The sequence below is a fragment of the Halichoerus grypus genome, chromosome 6, assembly GCF_964656455.1.
Source record: "Halichoerus grypus chromosome 6, mHalGry1.hap1.1, whole genome shotgun sequence".
Classification (NCBI taxonomy): Eukaryota; Metazoa; Chordata; class Mammalia; order Carnivora; family Phocidae; genus Halichoerus; species Halichoerus grypus.
Window position 1 is genome coordinate 27,059,374 of NC_135717.1, and position 21,272 is coordinate 27,080,645.

Genomic DNA, 21,272 nt, shown 5'->3' on the forward strand with positions numbered 1-21,272 from the left:
GTTTTCATTAGGTATGGAATGTGGGGTGCTGAGGGACTGGTCGGCAGAGAGGCAGCGGGATCGCTGTGCTTCGGGGCAGAGGAGAGTGGGCAGAAGGAGAGAGAAGACTGGGAATGGAGACCGCATGGCCGGTCCAGTGGTGGAGGGGAGATTTCTGGGGCTTTTGAGGATGGGGATATCTAATACTACATTCCACATGGATCCCTTCCCTTCCCTGACGCGCTGGTAACCTCTTCTGTCTGCATATCTTGGCAGTAGCATTTGGGGGGGTGGTGCGTTCGGGTGCTTACTGTGGGGTGGGGGGTATGGTATGGCACAGAAAGAAGGGGGAAGAAAACCCCTGTAGACTAGAAGGGTGATCTGTGAGATGAACCAGTTCAGCGTATGTGAAGCCCAGGGTTGTAGCCGAGCTTGAGTCTCCCCAAGAATCTCCAGAGATCGGGGGCAGTGCTGGGTGTCCCGCAGTTCAGGGTGTTGGAGAAAATCTCCCTTGGATATCAGAAGTCATGGTGATAAGTTGCACCTTGTCATGAATAGAGACTTAAGGAAGTCATTGAGTCTCAAACAGAATGATTGTGGAGAGCAGAGTCAGCGCAGCGCCCCTGGAGAAATTATGGGATTAGAGAATCATTCACTGAACACTGGCAACACCGCGTTCTGTGTCAGGCCCTTTAGTGTGTGCAAAATAGAGACCTTGCCCAGCCTTTGAGGAGCTTTTACTTCTGGGGTGTGAAGGCAGGGGAGCTGACGTTTACCGAGCTCCTCCTGTGTGCAGACGGGGGGCTGTGTATTTCATATGTGCACTGTCCTTCTAATATTCTCCCAGCAGCTTTGTAAGGAACCATCATCTCCAACAGACAGATGGGTAGGCTGAGGCCCTGAGAGGTTAGGGAATTTGACCCATACGTGACTCAGCTGATCCATCATGAAACCAGTGTTTGGACACAGGATGATCTGACTCTGAAGTTGGAGGAGGGGTCCTTCTTTTGGTCAGAGGCCCTGGAAGATTCCTAGTGAAGGGTTCAGTCTCGATTTGTGATTTGAAAAAGCATTCCCCCTATTTCTCCAGAGTCCCGCCAATCTACAGTGATGCCCACCAGCCTGTCTGTTCTCCATGCTTTCTACCAGGGGGCTAACCAGTTCTTTCCTCATCAGCTCCCTTCTTAGAAGCAAACACACCAACTCAGCAAGGCACGGCCACCTCCTCACAGATAAGCATGGTGGCAGGGGGCTCAGAGGGGAGACTGGGAGGACCTCAGGAGGATGCTATCCTAGAAACGTGGACGATGCTTCGGCGGGTTAGCCTCATCCACCGTAATTAGCGGAGGGCAGTCACAGGGGCCTTTTTCATGAGCTGTGTGCCCCACGACAAGGAGAGAAGGAGAAATCTATCCTGTGGTCCCGTAAGCACAAATACTCCACGACTGATTAAGTGAGGCTGAAATCTTCTGCACCATCCATAGGATACTTATTTAGAGTGATTTGCTCAAGACAGGCCCAGAACCCTTCTCCTTAAGGAATTATCAAGGAGCTGGGTGGAGGCAGGTGGAGGCAGTTGGGGCACTTGAGGAGCAGAAGCGAATCGGACTGGCAGGCCGAGACGCCACCTGAGTCTGGGGTTGGTGGTGGCAAGTGGATGGACATCTGTGTTTGTGTGTTTAGCATCGTCCATTCCCTTTGGGGGAAATGCTCCTCTTCCGCTCAGATCCTGTGATCAGGATGGGCCTGCCAATCACAGTTTCTTATCCAGTCCCCTGGCCACAGAGGTGGGCCTATGATCCAGACTCAGCCAGTGACAGCACCGTGTGCGCCGGCCCCGGTGATAGGTCCAGGGCTAGGTATGGGACTCCAGCTTGCCTGTGAGAGCCATCTCTTTGGGCAGTGAGGACCAAGGACATTGATGTTTCTTCTGTGTTACGCAGTTTGAAGGACAAGCAGCAGGGACTCCTGGGGGCCTTCTTTCTCTCTCACGAGGTACTCACCGTCTGTAGGGGAGAATAGACTCAAGCTGGGGCCCACAGAATTGGAGAGAAAGGGGACCATGGGTATCTAGACTCCAGTTCCAGAACCCCCTAGAGCACCCTCGTTCTTGTACTTGGAGCTTACTTTGTACTTTGTGTCTTCTGCAGTTTCATGAACCAATAGATTGTTCTTCTGAGTAAACTTCTTTGAGAAGTTGGCTTAGTATGACTTGCCAGTGATAGAACCCTGACTAATGCAGACAGGAACATTAAAAATCTATTTTGAGAATAGCTTCTTGGAAGCAGCTGACACCTTACATGTTCTGTGCTGGGTGCTGAGTTGGAACTTTGGACTCTGCCCCTACGTGTCTGAACTTGAAGGGACCCCTCTCCGTGGTCAATAAGGCCCCTTCCCCATCCGGCGGGTGAGGAGATGGAGCTCCCATGCGCGAAAGATCTCCAGCAATAACACTGCGAATTGGTAGCAGATCTGAGGCTAGAGATCACCTGGGTCTCTTGGCTCTAAGGCCAGCACTGGGCATCAGAGGTCGGGCAACATGCAGCTCCCAGGCAGAACAGTGGAGAACGCCCACTAAATATGAATGCACAGGGTCAGGAGTCTCTAACCCTTGACCTCCAGCCAGCCATACCTCCTTGTAGTCTCTGTTGGGACTTTCAAGACCAGGTGAGGTGTGAATCATTCTTGGTTGGGATCTCACTCTCAGAGAGCTGGTCTAGAACTCAACGTTGGGCACCCTGGTTAGCAAGGCCTCAAGCCAACCCTACCAAAGGCCTGGCTGCTTCCACCAGAGGCTTGGCCTTGGAGGGGAGACCTCCCCTGGAGCAACTGCAGGGGTTGGCTGCGGGGGTAGGGTCAGGGGCACTGCTAAAACAGAACTTCATTCCCACTGCAGCTACAGGAGCCTTCCCAACCCCCCAGGTTTTAGTTTTCTTTTATATATTGGGGTTTAATATGCAGGGTTTTTTTTTTAATGGGTTCGCTTAAATGAAAGGAAAAAAAACCCTGAAAACCATTAATCCGATGACCTTGAACCAACCACTGCTATTCTCTGAACAAAAGGTGACATGTGGCAGGACAAATAAATTCGCAAGAAAAAAATCCCAACCAATCTTTTCATGAAAAAGGCCCAGAAATGTCATTATTGAAGGGGGGAAAAAATCACTGTTTACAGTAACCCATGTTTTGCAAAATTTTATTAAATATTGGATGTAAAGACAGCATTTTGGATAGATGACCTCATCATGCCCATATGTTAATTAAGAAATACAGCCTCATTCTTTTGTTCATTCACTAGATACTCAGAGTATCCATGCTCTGGGCTTACTGTGCTAGGTGCTTAGAACACCACAGTGAACAAAACAGGTAGGATCCTTCCTTCTGTGGAGATTTGAGAAGTTTATCCTTCTCATGCAATCAAACCCTCTTTTTTGAGAACTTTTCTTTGAACAAACTGAGATGGAAAAATGTTTATAGCCGATGAATCTGGAATCCATCCATGTTTCCAAAATCACTTCTCTAGATGATTTCTATTTTTATTTAATTCCAGTATAGTTGACATATTCTGTTACATAATTTTCAGGTGTACAATACAGTGATTCAACAATTCTATATATGACTCCGTGCTCATCAAGATAAGTGTGCTTTTCAGCCCCGCTCCACTCTGGTAACTAGCCATCAGTCTGTTCTCTATAGTTAAGAATCTGTTTTTTCATTTCTCTTTTTTCCTTTGTTTTGTTTCTGAAATTCCACAAATGAGTGAAATTGTGTGGTATTTGTGTTTCTCTGACTTACTTCACTTAGCATTATACTCTCTCGATCCATCCATGTTGCAAATGGCAAGATTTCATTACTTTTTTTATGTTATGTTAATCACCATACATTACATCATTAGTTTTGGATGTAGTGTTCCATGATTCATTGTTTGCGTATAACACCCAGTGCTCCATGCAGTACGTGCCCTCTTTAATACCCATCACCAGGCTAACCCATCCCCCAACCCCCCTCCCCTCTAGAACCCTCAGTTTGTTTCTCAGAGTCCATAGTCTCTCATGGTTCGTCTCCCCCTCCGATTCCCCCCCCTTCATTCTTCCCTTCCTGCTATCTTCTTCTTTTTTATTTTTTTTAAACATATAATGTGTTATTTGTTTCAGAGGTACAGGTCTGTGATTCAACAGTCTTACACAATTCACAGTGCTCACCATAGCACATACCCTCCCCAATGTCTATCACCCAGCCACCCCATCCCTCCCACCCCCCCACCACTCCAGCAACCCTCAGTTTGTTTCCTGAGAATAAGAATTCCTCATATCAGTGAGGTCATATGATACATGTCTTTCTCTGATTGACTTATTTCGCTCAGCATAATACCCTCCAGTTCCATCCACGTCATTGCAAATGGCAAGATTTCATTCCTTTTGATGGCTACGTAATATTCCATTGTATATATACCACATCTTCTTTATCCATTCATCTGTTGATGGACATCTTGGCTCTTTCCACAGTTTGGCTATTGTGGACATTGCTATAAACATCAGGGTGCACGTACCCCTTCGGATCCCTACATTTGTATCTTTGGGGTAAATACCCAGTAGTGCAATTGCTGGTCGTAGGGTAGCTCTATTTTCAACTTTTTGAGGAACCTCCATACTGTTTTCCAGAGTGGCTGCACCAGCTTGCATTCCCACCAGCAGTGTAGGAGGGTTCCCCTTTCTCCGCATCCCCGCCAACATCTGTCATTTCCCGACTTGTTAATTTTAGCCATTCTGACTGGTGTGAGGTGGTATTTCATTGAGGGTTTGATTTGGATTTCCCTGATGCCGAGCGATGTTGAGTACTTTTTCATGTGTCTGTTGGCCAATTGGATGTCTTCCTTGGAAAAATGTCTATTCATGTCTTCTGCACATTTCTTGATTGGATCTTTGTTCTTTGGGTGTTGAGTTTAATAAGTTCTTTATAGATTTTGGATACTAGCCCTTTATCTGATGTATCATTTGCAAATATCTTCTCCCATTCTGTTGGTTGTCTTTTGGTTCTGTTGACTGTTTCTTTTGCTGTGCAAAAGCTTTTTATCTTGATGAAGTCCCAATAGTTCATTTTTGCCCTTGCTTCCCTTGCTTTTGGCGATGTTTCTAGGAAGAAGTTGCTGAGGCTGAGGTCAAAGAGGTTGCTGCCTGTGTTCTCCTTTAGGATTTTGATGGACTCCTGTCTCACATTGAGGTCTTTCAACCATTTGGAGTCTATTTTTGTGTGTGGTGTAAGGAAATGGTCCAGTGTCATTCTTCTGCATGTGGCTGTCCAGTTTTCCCAACACCATTTGTTGAAGAGACTGTCTTTTTTCCATTGGACATTCTTTCCTGCTTTGTCGAAGATTAGTTGACCATAGAGTTGAGGGTCCATTTCTGGGCTCTCTGTTCTCTCCCATTGATCTGTGTGTTTGTTTTTGTGCCAGTACCATACTGTCTTGATGATGACAGCTTTGTAATAGAGCTTGAAGTCCGGAATTGTGATGCCACCAGCTTTGCTTTTCTTTTTCAACATTCCTTTGGCTATTTGGGGTCTTTTCTGGTTCCATACAAATTTTAGGATTATTTGCTCCATTTCTTTGAAAAAAGTGGATGGTATTTTGATGGGGGTTGCATTAAATGTGTAGATTGCTCTAGGTAGCATTGACATCTTCACATATTTGTTCTTCCAATCCATGAGCATGGAATGTTTTTCCATTTCTTTGTGTCTTCCTCACTTTCTTTCATAAGTATTTTATAGTTTTCTGAGTACAGATTCTTTGCCTCTTTGGTTAGATTTATTCCTAGGTATCTTATGGTTTTGGGTGCAGTTGTAAATGGAATCGACTCCTTAATTTCTCTTTCTTCTGTCTTGTTGATGATATATAGGAATGCCACTGATTTCTGTGCATTGATTTTATATCCTGCCACTTTACTGAGTTCCTGTATGAGTTCTAACAGTTTTGGGGTGGAGTCTTTTGGGTTTTCCACATAAAGTATCATATCATCTGCAAAGAGTGAGAGTTTGACTTCTTCTTTGCCAATTTGGATGCCTTTTATTTCTTCTTGCTGTCTGATTGCTGTGGCTAGGACTTCTAGTACTATGTTGAATAGCAGTGGTGATAGTGGACATCCCTGCCGTGTTCCTGACCTTAGGGGGAAGCTCTCAGTTTTTCCCCATTGAGAATGATATTTGCTGTGGGTTTTTCATAGATGGCTTTTATGATATTGAGGTATGTACCCTCTATCCCTATAATCTGAAGAATTTTGATCAAGAAAGGATGCTGTACTTTGTCAGATGCTTTTCCTGCATCTATTGAGAGGATCATATGGTTCTTGTTCCTTCTTTTATTAATGTATTGTATCACATTGATTGATTTGTGGATGTTGAACCAACCTTGCAGGCCAGGGATAAATCCCACTTGGTCGTGGTGAATAATCCTTTTAATATACTGTTGGATCCTATTGGCTAGTATTTTGGTGAGAATTTTTGCATCCATGTTCATCAAGGATATTGGTCTGTAATTCTCCTTTTTGATGGGGTCTTTGGTTTGGGGATCAAGGTAATGGTGGCCTCATAAAACGAGTTTGGAAGTTTTCCTTCCATTTCTATTTTTTGGAACAGTTTCAGAAGGATAGGTATTAATTCTTCTTTAAAAGTTTGGTAGAGGGGCGCCTGGGTGGCTCAGTCGTTAAGCGTCTGCCTTCAGCTCAGGTCATGATCCCAGGATCCTGGGATTGAGCCCCGCATTGGGCTCTCTGCTCAGCGGGAAGCCTGCTTCTCCCTCTCCCACTCCCCCTGCTTGTGTTCCCTCTCTTGCTGTCTCTCTTCTGTCAAATAAATAAATAAAATCTTAAAAAAAAAAAAAAAAAGGTTTGGTAGAATTCCCCTGGGAAGCCATCTGGCCCTGGGCTTTTGTTTGTTGGAAGATTTTTGATGACTGCTTCAATTTCCTTAGTGGTTATAGGTCTGTTCAGGTTTTCTATTTCTTCCTGGTTCAGTTTTGGTAGTTGATACATCTCTAGGAATGCATCCATTTCTTCCAGATTATCTAATTTGCTGGCATAGAGTTGCTCATAATATGTTCTTATAATTGTTTGTATTTCTTTGGTGTTGGTTGTGATCTCTCCTCTTTCATTCATGATTTTGTTGATTTGGGTCATTTCTCTTTTCTTTTTGATAAGTCTGGCCAGGGGTTTATCAATCTTGTTGATTCTTTCAAAGAACCATCTCCTAGTTTCATTGATCTGTTCTACTGTTCTTTTGGTTTCTATTTCATTGATTTCTGCTCTGATCTTTATTATTTCTCTTCTCCTGCTGGGTTTAGGCTTTATTTGCTGTTCTTTCTTCAGCTCCTTTAGATGTAGGGTTAGGTTGTGTACTTGAGACCTTTCTTGTTTCTTGAGAAAGGCTTGTATTGCTATATACTTTCCTCTTAGGACTGCCTTTGCTGTATCCCAAAGATTTTGAACAGTTGTGTTTTCATTTTCATTTTTTTCCATGAATTTTTAAAATTCTTCTTTAATTTCCTGGTTGACCCATTCATTCTTTAGTAGGATGCTCTTTAGCCTCCATGTATTTGAGTTCTTTCCGACTTTCCTCTTGTGATTGAGTTCTAGTTTCAAAGCATTGTGGTCTGAAAATATGCAGGGAATGATCCCAGTCTTTTGGTACCAGTTGAGACCTGATTTGTGACCTAGGATGTGATCTCTTCTGGAGAATGTTCCATGGGCACTAGAGAAGAATGTGTATTCTGTTGCTTTGGGATGGAATGTTCTGAATATATCTGTGAAGTCCATTTGGCCCAGTGTGTCATTTAAACTCTTTATTTCCTTGTTGATCTTTTGCTTAGATCTGTCCATTTCAGTGAGGGGGGTGTTAAAGTCCCCCACTATTATTGTATTGTTGTCAATGTGTTTCTTTGCTTTTGTTATTAATTGGCTTATATAATTGGCTGCTCCCATGTTAGGGGCATAGATATTTACAATCATTAGATCTTCTTGTTGGATAGACCCTTTAAGTAGGATATAGTGTCCTTCCTCATCTCTTATTACAGTCTTTGGTTTAAAATCTAATTTGTCTGATATAAGGATTGCCACCCCAGCTTTCTTTTGGTGTCCATTAGCATGGTAAATGGTTTTCTGCCCCCCTCACTTTCAATCTGGAGGTGTCTTTGGGTCTAAAATGAGTCTCTTGCAGACAGCATATCAATGGGTCTTGTTTTTTTTTATCCAATCTGATAGCCTGTGTCTTTTGGTTGGGGTATTTAGCCCATTTACATTCAGGGTAACTATCGAAAGATATGAATTTAGTGCCATTGTATTGCCTGTAAGGTGACTGTTACTGTATATTGTCTGTGTTCCTTTCTGGTCTATGTTGCTTTTAGGCTCTCTCTTAGAGGACCCCTTTCAATATTTCTTATAGGGCTGGTTTTGTGTTTGCAATTCCTTTAGTTTTTGTTTGTCCTGGAAGCTTTTTATCTATCTTCAGTGGTAGCCTCACTGGATATAGTATTCTTGGCTGCATATTTTTCTTGTTTAGTGCTCTGAATATATCACGCCAGTCCTTTCTGGCCTGCCAGGTCTCTGTGGATAGGTCTGTTGCCAATCTAATGTTTCTACCATTGTAGGTTACAGATCTCTTCTCCCAAGCTGCTTTCAGGATTTTCTCTTTTGTCTCTGAGACTTGTAGTTTTACTATTAGATGTCAGGGTGTTGACCTATTTTTATTGATTTTGAGAGGGGTTCTCTGTGCCTCCTGGATTTTGATGCCTGTTTCCTTCCCCAAATTAGGGAAGTTCTCTGCTATAATTTGCTCCAATATACCTTCTGCTCCTCTCTCTTTCTTCTTCTTCTGGGATCCCAATTATTCTAATGTTGTTTCGTCTTATGGTATCACTTATCTCTCAAATTCTGCCCTCATGATCCAGTAGTTGTTTATCTCTCTTTGTCTCAGCTTCCTTATTTTCCATCATTTGGTCTTCTATATCACCAATTCTCTCTTCTGCCTCATTTATCCTAGCAGTTAGAGCCTCCATTTTTGATTGCACCTCATTAATAGCCTTTTGATTTCGACTTGGTTAGATTATAGTTCTTTTATTTCTCCAGAAAGGGTTTCTCTAATAACTTCCATGCTTTTTTCAAGCCCAGCTAGTATCTTTAAAATCATCATTCTGAACTCTAATTCCGACATCTTAGTAATGTCCATATTGATTAGGTCCCTGGCAGTCAGTACTGCCTGTTGTTCTTTTTTTCGAGGTGATTTTTTCCGTCTTGTCATTTTGTCCAAAGGAGACTAGATAAATGAGAGAACAAAATGCTAACAGGGTAACAATGTCCCCAGAAAATATCCACTAAACAAATCAGAAAAGACCTGAAACGGGGGGAAAAGAAAGGGAAAGAAAGAAAAAAGAAAAGAAAAGATAAAAACAAACAAACAAAAACAAAACAAAGAAAACAGAATATGATCAAATATGATCAGGCTGGTGCATAGATCAGTGCCACACACTAGATTTTGGGTGTATTTTGGTCTGTTAGAAGAAAGTGCCTCCCAAAATTTTAAAGAAAGAAAAACTTATATACACAAAAATAAGGGTTAATATGATGAAGGGATGGAATATGACTGTAAAGATGAAAATTATAAAAGATTTTATAAAAGGAATTGATAAGAAGTTTGAAAAAAAAGGATTTAAATAAAAAGGGGAGAGAATGTGATCAGGCAGGAGACTAGAACAAAGCCATACACTAGAGATTTAGGGTATATTTTGATCTGTTAGAAGAAACTGTATCCCAAAATTTTAAAGAGAACAATCTATATATATATATATATATATATATATATATTACCATATATATATTTGGTATATATATATATATATTTGGTATATATATATATATATATATATATACCAAAAATAAGGGTAACTACTATGAAGGGATAGAATATGACTCTAGAAATGAAAAATAAAAATTTTTTTAAGAAAGGGATTGATAAGATGTTGGTTGAAAAAGGGAAAAAGAAAAATTCAAAAAAAAAACAGTTAAAAAAAAATTAACTTTGAAAGACTAAAGAATCATGGGAAAAAAGCCATGGATTCTATGTGCAGTATTCCCTAGCACTGGAGTTCTGCCGTTCTCATTGATCGGTAAACTTGGTCTTGTCTGGCTGTTCTTGCTGATCTTCTGGGGGAGGGGCCTGTTGCCTTGGTTCCCAAATGTCTTTGCCGGAGGCGGAATTGCCCCGCCCTTGCCTGGTCGGGCTAAGTAATCTGCTTGGGTTTGCTCTCAGGAGCTTTTGTTCCCTGCAAGCTTTCCGTACAGCTTTGGAGGCCGAGAGTGAAAATGGCGGCTTCCCAATCTCTGCCCCGGAGGAGCTGAGAACTCGGGGCCCCACTCCTCAGTGAGCCCCCAGAGAAAAGCAGTCAGTCACTCCCATCTCCCCAGTCTCCGCCGCACTCCGTCCTCACCCGGCCTGTGACCGAGCGTTTCTGTCTCTGGCACCAGATTCGGTGCCAGATCCCTGCAGTGCGCTCCCGCGCAGCTCCTCCCCGGGGAGGAAGGGGAGTCTCCCCGGATCTGCCGCTTGTTGCGTCCCTGCTGGAGGAGCAGTGGCCTGACTGTGCCCCAGATTACGGTTTATGGCAACCCCGAGCTGAGAGCCCGCGCCTGGGCTCCGTCTCTGCAGCCGGCTTACCTGCTCCGATACCTGGGAGCTCTGCCGCACTCAGGCACCCCTGGTCTTCCTGTGACCCCGAGGGTCCTGAGACCACACTGTCCCGTGAGGGTTCCACCCCCCACTTAGCCACCAGAGTGACATCCCTCAGCGGAGCAGACTTCTAAAAGTTCCGATTTTGTGCTCCGTAGCTCTATCACTTGCCAGAAGCGGCCGATGGAGGCCTCCTCCCCTGCCATCTACCCTCCCGAATATCGCCTCGGATTCACTTGTCCGCAAGTCCTACCTTCCAGAAAGCGGTCACTTTTCTGTCCAGAGAGTTGCTGCTGTTCTTTTCTTCGATCTCCTATTGAGTTCATAGGTGTTCAGAATGGTTTGATCCCTATCCAGCTGAATTCCTGGGACCAGACAAAATTTAGATCTACTCCTCTGCCATCTTGCTCCTCCCACCAAGATTTCATTACTTTTTATGACTAATATTCCATTGTGTATATATACCACGTCTTCTTTATCCATGCATCTATTGATGAACACATGGGCTCCTTCCAGATCTTGGCTCTTGTAAATAATGCTCTAATAGACAGAGGGCGCATATATCCTTTGGAATTAGTGTTTTTGTATTCTTTGAGTAAATGACCAATAGTGTGATTACTGGATCATAGGATAGTTATATTTATAATTTTTTGAGGAACCTCCATAATGTTTTCCACAGTGGCTGCGCCAGCTTGCATTCCCACCAACAGGGCACCACTATTCCCCTTTTCTTCACATCCTGGGCCAACACCCGTTGTTCGTTGTGTTTTTGATTTTAGCCGTTCTGATGGGTGTGAGGTGAGCTCTCATTGTGGCTTTGATTTGCATTTCCCTGATGATGAGTGATGATGAGCATCTTTTCATGTGTCTGTTGGCCATCTGGATATCTTCCTCAGAAATGTCTGTTCATGTCTTCTGCCATTTTTATTTGTATTATTTGGGGTTTTTTTGGTGTTGAGTTGTAGAAGTTCTTCATATATTTTGGATACTAACCTTTTATCAAATATGTCATTTGCAAATATCTTCTCCCATAGGTTGTCTCTTAGTTTTGTTGACTGTTCACTTTGCTGTGCAGAAGCTTTTAATTTTGATGTAGTCCCAATAGTTATTTTTGTTGCTCTCGCCTCAGGAGATACCTAGAAAAATGTTGTTACTGCTGATGTCAGAGAAATTACTTGCCTCTGCCCTTTTCTAGGATTTTTATGGTTTCAGGGCTCACATTTAGGTTCTTAATCCATTTTGAGTTTGTGTCTGGCATAAGAAAGGGGTCCAGTTTCATTTTTTTTGCATGTGGCTGTCCAGTTTCCCCATCAGCATTTGTTGAAGAGACTTTTTTCCCACTGCATATTCTTGCCTCTGTTGCCAAAGACTAATTGACCATAATAACATCGTGGGTTTATTTCTGGGCTTTCTACTCTGTTCCATTGACCTATGTGTCTGTTTTTGCGCCAGTGCCATACTGTTTTTATTACTACAACTTTGTAAAATATCTTGAAATGGGGGATTGTGATACCTCCAGTTTTGTTCTTCAAGATTGCTTTGGCTATTTGGGGTCTTTTGTGGTTCCATACACATTTTAGGATTGTTTGTGCTAGATCTGTTAAAAAAAAAAAATGCTCTTGGTATTTTGGTGTAGGGATTGCATTAAATGAGTAGATTGCTTTGGGTAGTGTAGACAGTTTAACAACATTTGTTCTTCCAACTCACAGGTATGGAATGTCTTTCCATTTCTTTGTGTCGTCTTTAATTTCTTTCAGTGTTTTATAGTTTTCAGAGTACAGGTCTTACACTTCTTTGGTTAGGTTTATTCCTAGGTATTGTACTATTTTTATGCAATTGTAAATGGGATTGTTTTCTTAATTTTTCTTCCTGCTGCTTCATTATTAGTGTATAGAAATACAGCAGATTTTGTACATTGAATTTGTATCCCATGACTTTCCTGAATTCATCTATCAGCTGGAATAGTTTTTTGGTGGTCTTTAGGGTTTTCTATATATAGTATTCTGTCATCTGCATATAGTGAAAAATTTACTTCTTCCTTTCCAATTTGGATACCTTTTATTTCTTTTTGTTGTCTGATTGCTGTGGCTAGGACTTCCAGTGCTATGTTGAATAAAAGTGTTGAGATCGGACATATTTGTCTTGTTCCTGACTTTAGGGGTAAAGTTCTCAGTCATTCCCTATTAAGGATGATGTTAGCTGTGGGTTTTTCGTACATGGCCTAAATCTACCTTGTTGAGGGTTGTTTTTTTCTTTTGTTTTTTTAAATCATGAATGGATGTTGTACTTTTTCACATGCTTTTTCTGCATCTATTGAGATGCTCCTATGCTTCTTATCCTTTCTCTTACTGATGTGATGTATCACTTTGATTGATTCACGAATATGGAACCACCCTTGCAGCCCAGGAATAAATCCCACTTGATTGTGGTGAATGATTTTTTAAAATGTATTTTTGGATCCAGTTTGCTAGCATTTTGTTGAGGATTTTTGCATCTATGTTCGTGAGAGAAATTGTCCGTAGTTCTCATTTTTAGTGGTGTCTTTGTCTGCTTTTGGTATCAGGTTAATGATGCCCTCATAGAATGAATTTGGGTTCATTTTCCTTTATGTTCTGTTTTTTCGTAATAGCTTGAGAACAATAGGTATTAATTCTTCTTTAAATGTTTGGTAAAATTCACCTGTAAAGCCATCTGGTCCTGGACTTTTTGCTTGTTGGGAGTTTTTTGATCACTGCTTCAGTCTCCTTGCTGGTAATTGGTCTGTTCAAATTTTCTATTTCTTCCTGTTTCAGTTTTGGTAGTTTACTTGTTTCTAGGCATTTATCTCTTTCCTCTAGGTTGTCCACTTTGTTGCCATATAGTTTTTCATAATATTCTCTTAAAATTGTTTGTATTTTTGTTGTGTTATTTCTCCTTTTTCATTTGTGATTTGAGTCCTTTCTTTCTCTCTCTTTTGTTTTATGATGAGTCGGGCTAGAGCTTTATCAGTTACATTGATCTTTTCAAAGAAGCAGCTCCTGGTTTCATTGATCTGTTCTATTTTTTAAAATTTCTGTATTACTTATTTCTGCTCTCATCTTTATTATTTCCTTTCTTCTGCTGGTTAGGGTTTTGTTTGTTCTCTTTCTAGCTCCTTTAGGTGTAAGGTGAGGTTGTTTATTCGAGATTTTTCTTCTTGAGGTCGGTGTGGATTGCTATAAACTTCCCTCTCAGAACTGCTTTTGCTGCATCCCAAAGGTTTTTGGACCATTGTGTGTTCATTTTCATTGGTTTCCATGTACTTTTGGAGTTTTTCTTTTATTTTCCCCCATTCATTGTTTAGTAGCATGTTATTTAACCTCCACGTATTTGTGGTCTTTCCAGATTTTGTGTGTGTGTGTGTGTGTGTGTGTGTGTATGTGGTTGATTTCTAGATTGATGGCATTGTTGGTCAGAAAATAGGCATGGTGTGACTTTGATCTTTTTTAATTTGGTGAACTTTGTTTTGTGACCTAATTTGTGACCTATTCTGGAGAATGTTCTGTGTGCTCTTGGAAAGAATTTGTATTCTGCTGTTTTAGAACAGAATGTTTTGAATATATCTGTTAAATTCATCTGGTCTAATTTGTCATTCAAAGCACTGTTTCATTGTTGATTTTTTTTTGTTTGTTTGTTTGGATGGTCTGTCCATCGATGTAAGTGGAGTGTTAAAGTCCCCTACTATTAAAGTATTATTATCAATTAGTTCCTTTATGTTTGTTATTAACTGATTTATTTGGGTGCTCCTATGTTGTAGGCATAAATATTTACAATTGTTATATCTTTTTGTTGGATTATCCCCTTCAGGATTATATGGTTTCCTTTGTCTCCTCCTCCTCCCCTTCTTCTTCCTCTTCCCTTTCGTCCTCCTCCTCCTCCCTCCCCTCCTCCTCCTCCTTCTTCTTCGTCTTTCTTATTTTTAAATATATTTGGCAGAGAGCGCACAAACGGGGTAAGGAGGGGGAGTGGCAGGCAGAGGGAGAAGCAGGCTCCCCACAGAGCAAGGAGCCTGATGTGAAACTCCATCCCAGGACCCTGGGATCATGACCTGAGTCAAAGGCAGATGTTTAACTGACTGAGCCACCCAGGCGCCCCATCCTTTGTCTCATCGTCTTTGTTTAAAGTCTATTTTGTCCCATATAAATGTTGCTATGCTAGCTTTCTTTTGACGTCCATTTGCATGGTAAATGTTTCTATATCCCCTGTCAATCTGCAGGTGTCTTTAGGTCTGAAATGAATCTCTTGTAGGCAGCATACAGATGGGTCTAATTTTTTCATCTACTGTCACTCTGTGTCTTTTGATTGGGGGGTTCAGTCCATTTACATTCAAAGTAATTATTGATAGGTATTTATTGCCATTTTGTTACTTATTTTATGGTGGTGGTTGTGGTTTTTCTCTGATCCTTTGTTGTGTGCTCTCTCATGGTTTGCTGGTTTTCTTTAGTGATATACTTAGATTCCTTTCTCTTTATTACTTGTATATACATTATTGGTTTTTGATTTGTGGTTACCGTTAGGTTTGTATATAACATTTTCTGCAAATAGTCTATATTAAGTTGATGGTCACTTAAGTGCAAATCCATTCTTTATTCCTCTCCCTGCCGGGTTTAAAGTGTATGGTGTCATATTTTACATCCTTTTATTTTGTGAATCCCTGGATTGATTTTTTTTTAATAGAAATACTTATTCTTACTGCTTTTGTGTGATCTACTTTTCATACTTTGACTTATGACTCAAAGGGTCTCCTTTAGTATTTTTTGCAGGGCTGGGGTACCTGGGTGGCTCAGTTGGTGAAGTGTCCAACTCTTGACTTTGGCTCAGGTCATGATCTCAGGGTCATGAGATCGAGCCCCACATCAGGCTCTGTGCTCAGTGGAGGAGTCTGCTTGAGATTCTCTATCTCCCTCTCCCTTCTGCCCCTACACCCTCAAATAAATAAATTAATCTTAAACAAAAAACACATTTCTTTCAGGGCTGGTTTAGTGTTCATGAACTCCTTCAGTTTTTGCTTGTCTGAGAAACTTTTTATCTCTCCTTCCATTTTGAATGATAGCCTTGCTGGATAGAGTATTCTTGGCTGTAGATTTTTCCCTCTTAGCACTTTTATATATCATGTCACTCTATTCTGGCCTGAAAGGTTTATGCTGAAAAATCCACTGATAGCCTTATGGAGTTTCCCTTGTATATAACTTTTTTTTTTCTCTTGCACCTTTTAAAATGTTCCTTTATCACTATTATTATTATTTTTTTGCCATTTTAATAACTATGTGGACCTCCTTTGGTTGATTTTTTTTTTTTTTTTTTTGTGGGGGAGACTCTCTGTGCCTCCTGGACCTGGATCTGTTTCCTTCCCCAGCTCTGGGAAGTTTTCAGCTATTATTTCTTCAAATAAATGTTCTGCCCCCTTTCCTCTCTCTTCTCCTTCTGGGATCCCTATAATGTGAATGTTTTATGCTTGATGGAGTCACTGAATTTCCTAAGTCTATTCTTATTTTGCGTAATTCTTTTTTTCTCTCATTTGTTCAGCTTGATTACTTTCTATCACTCTGTCTTCTAGTTCATTAATTCATTCCTTTGCTTCTTCCAGCCTCCTATTTATTCCTCAAGTATATCTTAGATTTCATTTATTGAGTTCTTCATCTCTGGTTCCTTTTTTATGTTTTATTTCTCTTTGTTAAGGGTCTCACTCATGTCCTCCACTCTCTTCTCAAGGCCAGTGAGTATCTTCATGATCATTACTTTAAATTCCCTATCAGGCATGTTACTTACATCCATTTCACTTAGGTCTCTTGCTGCGGTTTGGTCCTGTTTTTTCATTTGTGATAGATTCCTCTTTCTCCTCATTTTGCCTAACTCTGTCTCTCTGTTTCTGTGGGTTAGGAATGTCAGTTTCGTCTCATGCTCTTGAAACCAGTGGGTGGAAGTGCACTTTTAATGAGGTAGGGCTTGTCCTTCTCTGCAGGTGAAGTGCAGCCCCCCTTGAGACTGGTGTCACGTGGGTTCTGGGTTCCGCAAGGTGGCTGTGTGGTTATGATGGGGGCGGGGGAAGGAAATGGCACCTGCCAGCTCCTTTGTTCCTGGAGGAGTCCCTCAGGGAACTCTGAGATGACTAACCACCACTGCCTCATGTAAGCCCCAGGTGCCTTGCAAACTGCTGCTTCTAGGCAGAGAAGGCAGGCTGTTGGTTGTGCTGGCTCCGTATGGGTGGGGACTCAGCTCCTGATTGCCCTCTGGGCTCTCTCAGAGCAGAGCCACTGATTTTTAAGGTTTGAGGTTTTATGTCCCCCTGGTTGTAAGCACTCAGAAAATTTGGCTCCTCTGATTTTCAAAGCCAAATGCTTTGGGGATTTCTCTGCCCTTGCAGGCTCCCTAGTGTGATAAATTGTTTTCTCTCCCCTCTCTGTGCGCATGGCTCCCTCCCTCTGGTGGTTCCCACTGAGCCCTCACCCTTCCTACCCTTTTTGATGTGATATTTTCTCTACAATTAGTGGTGGAGTTTGTTTGGCAAGTCTCTGGGGTCCTTTCCTGGGTGTTGGCTCTCATACAAGTGTTACCTAGTTGTATCCAAGGGATGAGATGTGTTTAGAGTCCTCTTACTCTGTCATCTTCCCAGGAAGTCTCCTATCAAGTATATTTTTAATTTCGCTGTGTTTTTCCTCTTTGATGGGTTCTTTTTTATCTCTTTGTTAAGGATCTCATGGATGTCCTCCACTCTTTTCCCCAGTCCAGTGAGTACCTTTATGATCATTACTTTAAATTCTTTATCAGGCACATTACTTCTCTACATTTTGTTTAGCTCTCTTGCTATGATTTTGTCCTGTTCTTTCATTTGGGACCTACTCCTCTTACACATTTTGCCTAACTTGCTGTGCTTCTCTGTGTTAGCAAAGTGAGTTGTTTCTTGATCTTGAAAGTAGGGGCCTTGGGGCGCCTGGTGGCTCAGTCAGTAAGCATTTGCCTTCGGCTCAGGTAATGATCCTGGGGTCCTGGGATGGAGCCCTGCATAGGGTTCCCTGCTCAGCGGGGGGTCTGCTTCTCCCTCCGCTTCTGCCCCTCCCCCCACTCATGCTCGCTCTCTCAAAAAAAAAATCTTAAAGAGAAAGTAAACAGTGGCCTTAGGAAGAAAAGAGGTCCTATAGTGCCCTGCAGGGCCGTGTTCCCTACTGACCAGACCTGGTGCTTCAGGGGTGTCTCCTCTGTGTGTTGCAGGTGCCCTGGTGTGGTGGCTGAGCCGCATCTGCCTTCAGTCCAGTCGTCTGCAATGGCTATTTGCCTGCTGTGGGGAGGGTTCGGTCCCTGTGGTGGTGGTGGTGGTGGTGGTGGTGCACCAGTCTGGGGCCACCTTGGGCTTGAGCTGGGTCAGACCAGGCATTTGCTAGAGATGCAGTAGCATCCAACTGTAGGCCCCTTTCCTTGTGTTGTCCCCTGAGAAGCTTTCATTGGCGGGTGGGCCCGCAATCAGACCAGTTTCTTCCCCCTGCCCACCACTCTAGTCAGTGGGACGGGTCTATGTGGTTGGCTTCCCCTCGCCCGGGGGGAGGAGTCCCTTTGCAGTGGTGGTGGCCCCTGATGGGGCTGCTAGCACACTGCTGAACTTGGGGCCCCAGTGTGGACGGTCTCTGGGCAGGGGTATATCAGGGGGGTGGATCTGCAATGTGCTGGGGGGTAGGGGGCTTCTGGGTGGGCGTGTTTATGAGCAGCCAGTCCTCAGCAGGAGGGCCTCAGGCTGGCCTGGGTGCAGGGGGCAGATCGGCTGAAGTGCAGTGCTGGGGGGTGGGGCAGGGTGCAGGCAAGCTGGGTAGTGAATGTCAGCACTGCGCTGGTTCCCGCAGGTGACCGTGTGCTTATGCTGGGGGTAGGGGGGCGGGAGAGGGAAATGGTGCCTTTGTTCCTGGAGGAGTCTCCCAGAGCTCTGTCCCTCTGGGACACATGCTAAGATTAGTAAAGAACTCTCCCTTTTGTATACCCCAGGCATTTGTTGAACTGCCGCTTCTTTGCTCTATCTCCCTGGGGTGTTTGTTGAGCTGCCTCTTTATTTAAGGGCAGGACACTGTTTTCTGCTGCCCTTCTGGCTCCCCTGGAGCTGACCCTGCTGATTCTGAAAGTTGCAGATGTTAAGTCCCACTGATTGTAAGAACTGGAGAAGTTAGGCCTGTCTGGTATTCAAAGCCAATGTGAGGGGGACTGGTCTTCCCGGTGGAGGTCCCCTAGGTCTCAGGTGCCTGGCGTGGGGTCTGTTCCTCTCTCAGCCTGTGGCATCCCTCTGTCCTGCAGACAGTCCCCTGGCTCAGTCTGGCTCCTGACCACATCTCTTGCCCTCCTGCCCCCTTTGATGTGGCCTCTTCTCTACATTTAGCTGTGGAGAGTCTGCTCTGTCAGTGTTTGGGTCATGTTCTGGGTTATTTGCACTGACCTGGATGTTACCTGTGGGTTTATCTGTGGGACAAGGTGAGCCTACGATTCTCCTACTCTGCCATCTTCGCAGGAAGTCCTGACTGGGGCATTGTTCAGTGTGGAATTCAGGGCAAGCCACACCACCACCCCCAACGCCCCCATCCCCATCCTAAAGTCACCATCTTTAGCCTATTTTGTTCTAGTTGTGCCGTCCTATCTGGGTCTCAGGGGCACTCTCTGCCTTTAAGGATGTTGAAGGGTGAATTAACAGTATCTCTGCAATCCGGCCACCTGGGCACTCTCAGTCCCTGTCCATGGCCTTCAGGAGCCACGTATAAACATGGCAGTGAGGCCAACCCAAGGATGGAGGATCATTCCTCCTAAAGACTTGAGAAGGTCTCACTGGGGCATGGGGAACCTTGGCTCTGGTTCTGACCATGATGCTAGTATCTTGTGTTTTGGTAGCTTCAAGCCAATCACTTCACCCACTGGAGTCTCTGTAACTTTTACTTGTAGGATGAAGGGGCTGAGATTCAGATTTTGCAGAGGAACATCTGAGTTGCCATTTCTGGATGAATGAGGAGTTAAGGTAAGACTGCCTGCTAGAACACAAATTCTCAATGGGGTCACACAACACACGTTTCATATCACGGTCACCAGTCGGGAATGGCTGGTCAGGGGGCCTTCCTATGTGACTATCCAGGGGCCTGGATCCTTCTGTGGCTCTGCCCACCTTTAAACTGGGAGCTTTGTGAGGTTTCCAAGAAGAGTAGAGCAGAGCGACGCATGAATGCTCCAAAACAAGATGATTCAAAACACTTGCACTGGAAATTTTTTGGGCCAGGTCTGGAAGTGCCCTGCGCCCCTCCCACCCACATTTCATGGGCCAGAAGTTGGCCACAAGGCCACACCTAGGCACGAGGAAATCTGGGAAACGTGGTCTGGCTGTGTGGAAAGGAGGAAACGCGTTGGCTACACAACCAGCCAGCTGGGGAGAGAGAACCGTTTGCCACTTGAAATGGCAGGCCTTCCTGGCTGTCCTCGACTTACCAAAGGGTCTAAAACCATACACTTCGACCTCAACCAGGGGAATCGTGTACAGGAGGGTGTTACAATAATGTCACTGCAAGAAGACAGCAGGCTGGATTAGGGAGTGCGTCCACACCTCCAGGTTTTCCCAGGAGCGGCCCAACTCAGGCCTCGGGTCTGGGCATTCCATCCCCAGTTCGGATGACAGATTCTATAATCACCCAATAGAGGAAGGAAGAGAGTACTGGATTTGGTAAAGATGCAGGATATTGCTGAAGAGAAGCCATACAGCCACTGTTCCATAAAGACAGTATTTTTTTTTTTAATTTTTAAAATTCTGCATCTGAAAACACAGTATGACAGAAAGCATCTATATACACCTGCAGTGTTTTTGGTATGATACAGTATTTAATACATCCACTGTTTTCTGCAAAAAATTTTGCTTTGTCAGACAGAAACAAACTCCCCTAGACAAAAAAATACAGCTAAGGCACAATTTCGTTGTTTTTCTGCTAAATGAAGATACAGAAAAGGTGCAAAAATGGGCGGGTAGTGCAATCGCTTCCGAGAAACACTGTCTACCTTGAAGAAAAGCGTTCGTAGGATCGGAATTTTGATGACTGGTCAATTTCAGATAGTTCAATCTCTTTTAAAATACTCCTTTAAATAAATAGCAAAATATCTACATCTTTCAGTGTGTGCCATTGGAATTCTCTTTTTTAAACTTTATTTACAGATTTTTTTAAATCAATACATTACAAAATATTTCTGTACAGTTTTATGCATATCATGATCTATAACAAAATAGTTATTTTTAAAAACTATATCACCACATGTCTTTGAGAAAAAAATGAGGGGGACAGTAATAACTTATCATGAGGCCTCTACAAAAAAAACAAATGCTACTGACAATATTAAAAACAAAAAAGAAGACGGAGAAAGGACTCTAAGGATGGTTGCACTCAATTCCAGTGAATTTCCTATGAGAACCCTGGGGGGTTGTCTTTGGCCACCAACGGGACCTGGAGCGACGGAAGTCATGAGCATGATCCCTTTGAGAACACGACCCACGACCCATCTGCTGGGAATACGGAACACTCTCCCTTTCCAGGCAGGAAGGACGGAAAGAGAAATCGAGACAC